This window comes from Loxodonta africana, chromosome 3, assembly GCF_030014295.1.
Source record: "Loxodonta africana isolate mLoxAfr1 chromosome 3, mLoxAfr1.hap2, whole genome shotgun sequence".
Lineage (NCBI taxonomy): Eukaryota > Metazoa > Chordata > Mammalia > Proboscidea > Elephantidae > Loxodonta > Loxodonta africana.
The window spans coordinates 193,785,567-193,791,539 of record NC_087344.1 but is presented as its reverse complement, the minus strand read 5'-3'; positions in this window follow the sequence as shown (position 1 = coordinate 193,791,539).

Genomic DNA, 5,973 nt, shown 5'->3' with positions numbered 1-5,973 from the left:
GAATGAGTTGGGTAGTATTCCGTCATTTTCTATGCTTTGGAATACCTTTTTTTTTTTTTTAGTAGTAGTGGTGTTAACTCTTCTCTGAAAATTTGGTAGAACTCTGCAGTGAAGCCGTCCGGGCCAGGACTTTTTTTTGTTGGGAGTTTTTTGATTACCGTTTCAATCTCTTTTTTTGTTATGGGTCTATTTAGTTGTTCTACTTCTGAATGTGTTAGTTTAGGTAGGTAGTGTTTTTCCAGGAATTCATCCATTTCTTCTAGGTTTTCAAATTTGTTAGAGTACAATTTTTCATAATAATCTGAAATGATTCTTTTAATTTCATTTGGTTCTGTTGTGATGTGGTCCTTCTCATTTCTTATTCGGGTTATTTGTTTCCTTTCCTGTATTTCTTTAGTCAGTCTAGCCAATGGTTTATCAATTTTGTTAATTTTTTCAAAGAACCAGCTTTTGGCTTTGTTAATTCTTTCAATTGTTTTTCTGTTCTCTAATTCATTTAGTTCAGCTCTAATTTTTATTATTTGTTTTCTTCTGGAGCCTGATGGATTCTTTTGTTGCTCAGTTTCTATTTGTTCAAGTTGTAGGGACAGTTCTCTGATTTTGGCTCTTTCTTCTTTTTGTATGTGTGCATTTATTGATATAAATTGGCCTCTGAGCACTGTTTTTGCTGTGTCCCAGAGGTTTTGATAGGAAGTATTTTCATTCTCGTTGCTTTCTATGAATTTCCTTATTCCCTCCTTGATGTCTTCTATAACCCAGTCTTTTTTGAGCAGGGTATTGTTCAGTTTCCAAGTATTTGATTTCTTTTCCCTCGTTTTTCTGTTATTGATCTCTAGTTTTATTGCCTTGTGGTCTGAGAAGATGCTTTGTAATATTTCGATGTTTTGGACTCTGCAAAGGTTTGTTTTATGACCTAATATGTGGTCTATTCTAGAGAATGTTCCATGTGCGCTGGAAAAAAAAGTATATTTTGCAGCAGTTGGGTGGAGAGTTCTGTATAAGTCAATGAGGTCAAGTTGGTTGATTGTTGTAATTAGATCTTCCGTGTCTCTGTTTAGCTTCTTACTGGATGTCCTGTCCTTCTCCGAAAGTGGTGTGTTGAAGTCTCCTACTATAATTGTGGAGGTATCTATCTCGCTTTTCAGTTCTGTTAAAATTTGATTTATGTATCTTGCAGCCCTGTCATTGGGTGCGTAAATATTTAATATGGTTATGTCTTCCTGATCAATTGTCCCTTTTATCATTATATAGTGTCCTTCTTTATCCTTTGTGGTGGATGTAAGTCTAAAGTCTATTTTGTCAGAAATTAATATTGCTACTCCTCTTCTTTTTTGCTTATTGTTTGCTTGATATACTTTTTTCCATCCTTTGAGTTTTAGTTTGTTTGTGTCTCTAAGTCTAAGGTGTGTCTCTTGTAGGCAGCATATAGATGGATCGTGTTTCTTTATCCAGTCTGTGACTCTCTGTCTCTTTATTGGTGCATTTAGTCCATTTACATTCAGGGTAATTATAGATAAATAAGTTTTTAGTGCTGTCATTTTGATGCCTTTTTATGTGTGTTGTTGACAATTTCATTTTTCCACACACTTTTTTGTGCTGAGGCGTTTTTCTTAGTAAATTGTGAGATCCTCATTTTCATAGTGTTTGACTTTATGTTAGTTGAGTCGTTACGTTTTTCTTGGTTTTTGTCTTGAGTTATAGAGTTGTTATGCCTTTTTGTGGTTACCTCATTATATACCCCTATTTTTCTAAGTAAAAACCTAATTTGTATTGTTCTATATCGCCTTGTATCACTCTCCATATGGCAGTTCAATGCCTCCTGTATTTAGTCCCTCTTTTTGATTATTGTGATCTTTTACCTATTGACTTCCATAATTCCCTGTTATGTGTATTTTTTTTTTTAATTAATCTTAATTTGTTTGTTTTTGTGATTTCCCTATTTGAGTTGATATCAGGACGTTCTGTTTTGTGACCTTGTGTTGTGCTGATATCTGATATTATTGGTTCTCTGACCAAACAATATCCTTTAGTATTTCTTGTAGCTTTGGTTTGGTTTTTGCAAATTCTCTAAACTTGTGTTTGTCTGTAAATATCTTAATTTCGCCTTCATATTTCAGAGAGAGTTTTGCTGGATATATGATCCTTGGTTGGCAGTTTTTCTCCTTCAGTGTTCTGTATATGTCGTCCCATTCCCTTCTTGCCTGCATGGTTTCTGCTGAGTAGTCAGAACATATTCTTATTGATTCTCCCTTGAAAGAAACCTTTCTTTTCTCCCTGGCTGCTTTTAAAATTTTCTGTTTATCTTTGGTTTTGGTGAGTTTGATGATAATATGTCTTGGTGTTTTTCTTTTTGGATCAATCTTAAATGGGGTTCGATGAGCATCTTGGATAGATATCCTTTCGTCTTTCATGATGTCAGGGAAGTTTTCTGTCAGAAGTTCTTCAACTATTTTCTCTGTGTTTTCTGTCCCCCCTCCCTGTTCTGGGACTCCAATCACCCGCAGGTTATCCTTCTTGATAGAGTCCCACATAATTCTTAGGGTTTCTTCATTTTTTTTAATTCTTTTATCTGATTTTTTTTCAGCTATGTTGGTGTTGATTCCCTGGTCCTCCAGATGTCCCAGTCTGCATTCTAATTGCTCGAGTCTGCTCCTCTGACTTCCTAGTGCGTTGTCTAATTCTGTTATTTTATTGTTAATCTTTTGGATTTCTACATGTTGTCTCTCTATGGATTCTTGCAACTTATTAATTTTTCCAGTATGTTCTTGAATAATCTTTTTGAGTTCTTCAACAGTTTTATCAGTGTGTTCCTTGGCTTTTTCTGCAGATATCCTAATTTCATTTGTGATATCATTAAGCATTCTGTAAATTAGTTTTTTATATTCTGTATCTGATAATTCCAAAATTGTATCTTCATTTGGGAAAGATTTTGATTCTTTTGTTTGGGGGGTTGGAGAAGCTGTCACGGTCTGCTTCTTTAAGTGGTTTGATATGGATTGTTGTCTCCGAGCCATCACTGGGAAACTAGTTTTTCCAGAAAATCCGCTAAAAAAAAACTGCAGTCAGATCCCTATCAGAGTTCTCCCTCTGGCTCAGGCTAATCAGATGTTAATGAAGCCGCCTGGGGAGGGTGGGGGAGGGAACAGAGAGATAGGAGAGTAGCACCTCAGAATATAGCCAGAGTTGCTTGTCTTGCTTGTAATGACTGTTATATCTGAGATTCCCGCGGGCGCGTCGCCTATGTGTGCTGGCTGTGTGGAGATTGCCCCCAGGGGGTCTGGCCCGCTGGAGTCACGGTCAGATCCTCCGCTTCCAGCCCCACGCCCAGCGTCAAGGCTCCCCTACTGGGACGGTGCACTCTCAACTCCAAAATCAGTCGCTGCCTCCCGGGGACTTCTCGTCCCTCCAGCCGCGTGGCCGTGCCGCCTCCGTGAACCAGGTGGGCCCCCTCCCGGGGTTAGTTCAGATGGGTGGAGTAGCTCCCCGTGCTTGTGCCGCGACCAAGTGTCCCGGCTGGAACGCTGTTCTCCCCACTCCAATACCAGTCGCTGCCTCCCGGGGACTTCTCCTACCAGCTGCGTCCCACGCCGCCCGCGCGACCCGGCTGGTCCCCTTCCCGGGGTTAGTTCAGGGGGTGGAGCAACTCTCCGTGTTTATGGCGTACCTGCGAGCAGTCCAAATCCCTGCGGGACGGTTCCCCGGCTCGGATGCTGCTCTTTCTGCTCCAAGATCAGTCACTGCCTCCCGGGGACTTCTCCTACCGGCTGCGTCCCACGCCGCCCGTGGAACCAGCTGGTCCCCCTCCCGGGGTTAGTTCAGGGGGGTGGAGCAGGTCTCTGTGCTTGTGCCGTACCTGACTGGTACGCTGGCTCCAGGCCCTGGAAACTATCGCTGCTTCCCCGTATTAGTTCGTTCTCCGACTCTAAATCCGTGTTTGTTGTTCAGGGTTCGTAGATTGTTATGTATGTGATCGATTCACTTGTTTTTCCGTGTCTTTGTTGTAAGAGGGATCCGAGGTAACGTCTGCCTAGTCCGCCATCTTGGCTCCGCCCCTCCATTCACTTTTATTGTACAGATTCAGCTCAGGTGTCCAGGTCATTAGTCACCAAGCGTGTGGTGTGGGAATTCACCTACAGCCCTAGATGAGCAGGGGTGATTGGTGTAGGCACGGGTATCTGTCTGCAGCAGGTGGTCTCATGCTGAGCAAGGCAGGGGGCTGAGAACTGCCCTGGTTGTCTGTGAGGAAAGTGTGCTGCTACTCCCTAGAGTGCCTAGGTGCTTGCTCTTTTCAGCCAGACTATGGGCACCCAATGCTGTTGGCTGTAAGATCTGTGAGGCATCACTTATTCTTGGACCCTTGTCACGGGTGGCTAGGTGTCATGGGTGGAGCCACAAGTCCTCAGGCCCCTAATGTGGGTAGGTGAGGACCCTGCATAATAGGCAGAGCAGTGTCAAATGTCATGAACCTACCTCTCCACCATGTAGCTGAAAGAGCTGAAGTTAGACTTCAGGTACATACCCTGTTGTACTGTGCTAATGAGGGGCTATGCTGTTGAAATGGGCCCATACATATCTATGCAGGGGTGAAAGGATTTCAAAGCCCTTGGACCCCTTATGCCTGTGCCTACGCAAAGGAGCTGTTTCTGCCCTGTGTTTCTGGTTTAGGGGAGCCAGCAGATTAGTTTTGCCCTGTTTGTTAATTTGTTTCCTCTCTAAGGCTGGGAGAATGGCTCAGGGCAAGTACAAGGTCCTTCTCCTGGCCCTGGGGATGCAGCCAGCTGGGACCCAGTGCGGAGGGAGCAGGTAAGTGGGAGAGAGGTTTTTCCCGAAGGGGTATTTTTGGATCAGCGAGGTAGATTAAATGCAGGTATTTATCTTTTACTGATTTGAGGGCTGTTTCTGGAGTATGGAGCAGACTCTCTGCTGCTCGTTCTCTCCTGATGTGGAAAACACTTACTGAACGTCACTGGTTGCCTCACTGTGCTCGCACTAGTGGAATCGGCCTGCAGGGTGCTGGTTCCCACTGGATCAGGTCTGACACTGCTTCCCAACCGTTTCTCCCTCCCCCTGCAGCTCAGTCTGAATCCTCAACTTTGCCTTTCATGTTCAGGGCTCCTAACTTGCCATATATAATTTATTCACTTTGTTTTTTCAGTTCTTTGTTGTAAGAGGGGCCACAGGAAGCATCTGACTAATCTGCCATCCCAGCCACGCCTCCCATGGTGATTTTTTTTTTTTTTTTATGTTGCTGACTTGGGTTCATTCGATTTCTTAACTGCTGCTTCCAGGTGCATTGGTTCCAGATCTAAATAAAATGAAATCTTTGACAGCTTCAAACTTTTCTCTGTTTATCATGATGTTACTTATCAGTACAGTTGTGAGGATTTTTGTTTTCTTTTAGTTGAGGTGTAATCCATACTAAAGGCTGTAGTCTTTGATCTTCATCAGTAAGTCCTTCAAGTACTCTTCACTTTCAGCCATTAAGGTGTCATCTGCATATTGCAGGTTGTTAATGAATCTTCCTCCAATCCTGATCATGCTTTCTTCTCCATAGAGTCTAGCTTCTCGGATTATTTGCTTAGCATACAGATTAAATAAATATGGTGAAAGGATACATCGCTAATGCACATATTTTCTGGTTTTAAACCACACTGTAAGGCCTTGTTCTGTTCAAACGACTGCTTCTTGGTCTATGAACAGGTTCCTGATGAGAACAATTAAGTGTTCTGGAATTCCGTTTTATGGAAGCACAAATGGAAAGAGCTTTCAGAGAGTATTGTGGTAACCCACTAATTGATCTGTGAGAAAGACGAGGCCATGACAGGTGAAGGAGTCTCAAAGGACAGCTAATATCAGTAAATGATCTGAGGTCATCTAAAGAGAAAGAGAAAATTGTCTTAAAACTAGAGTAGTCCAGATTTGAAAACCGTCTGAATAACTCCACCAAAGAACGAGTAAATCAGAGGAAAACAA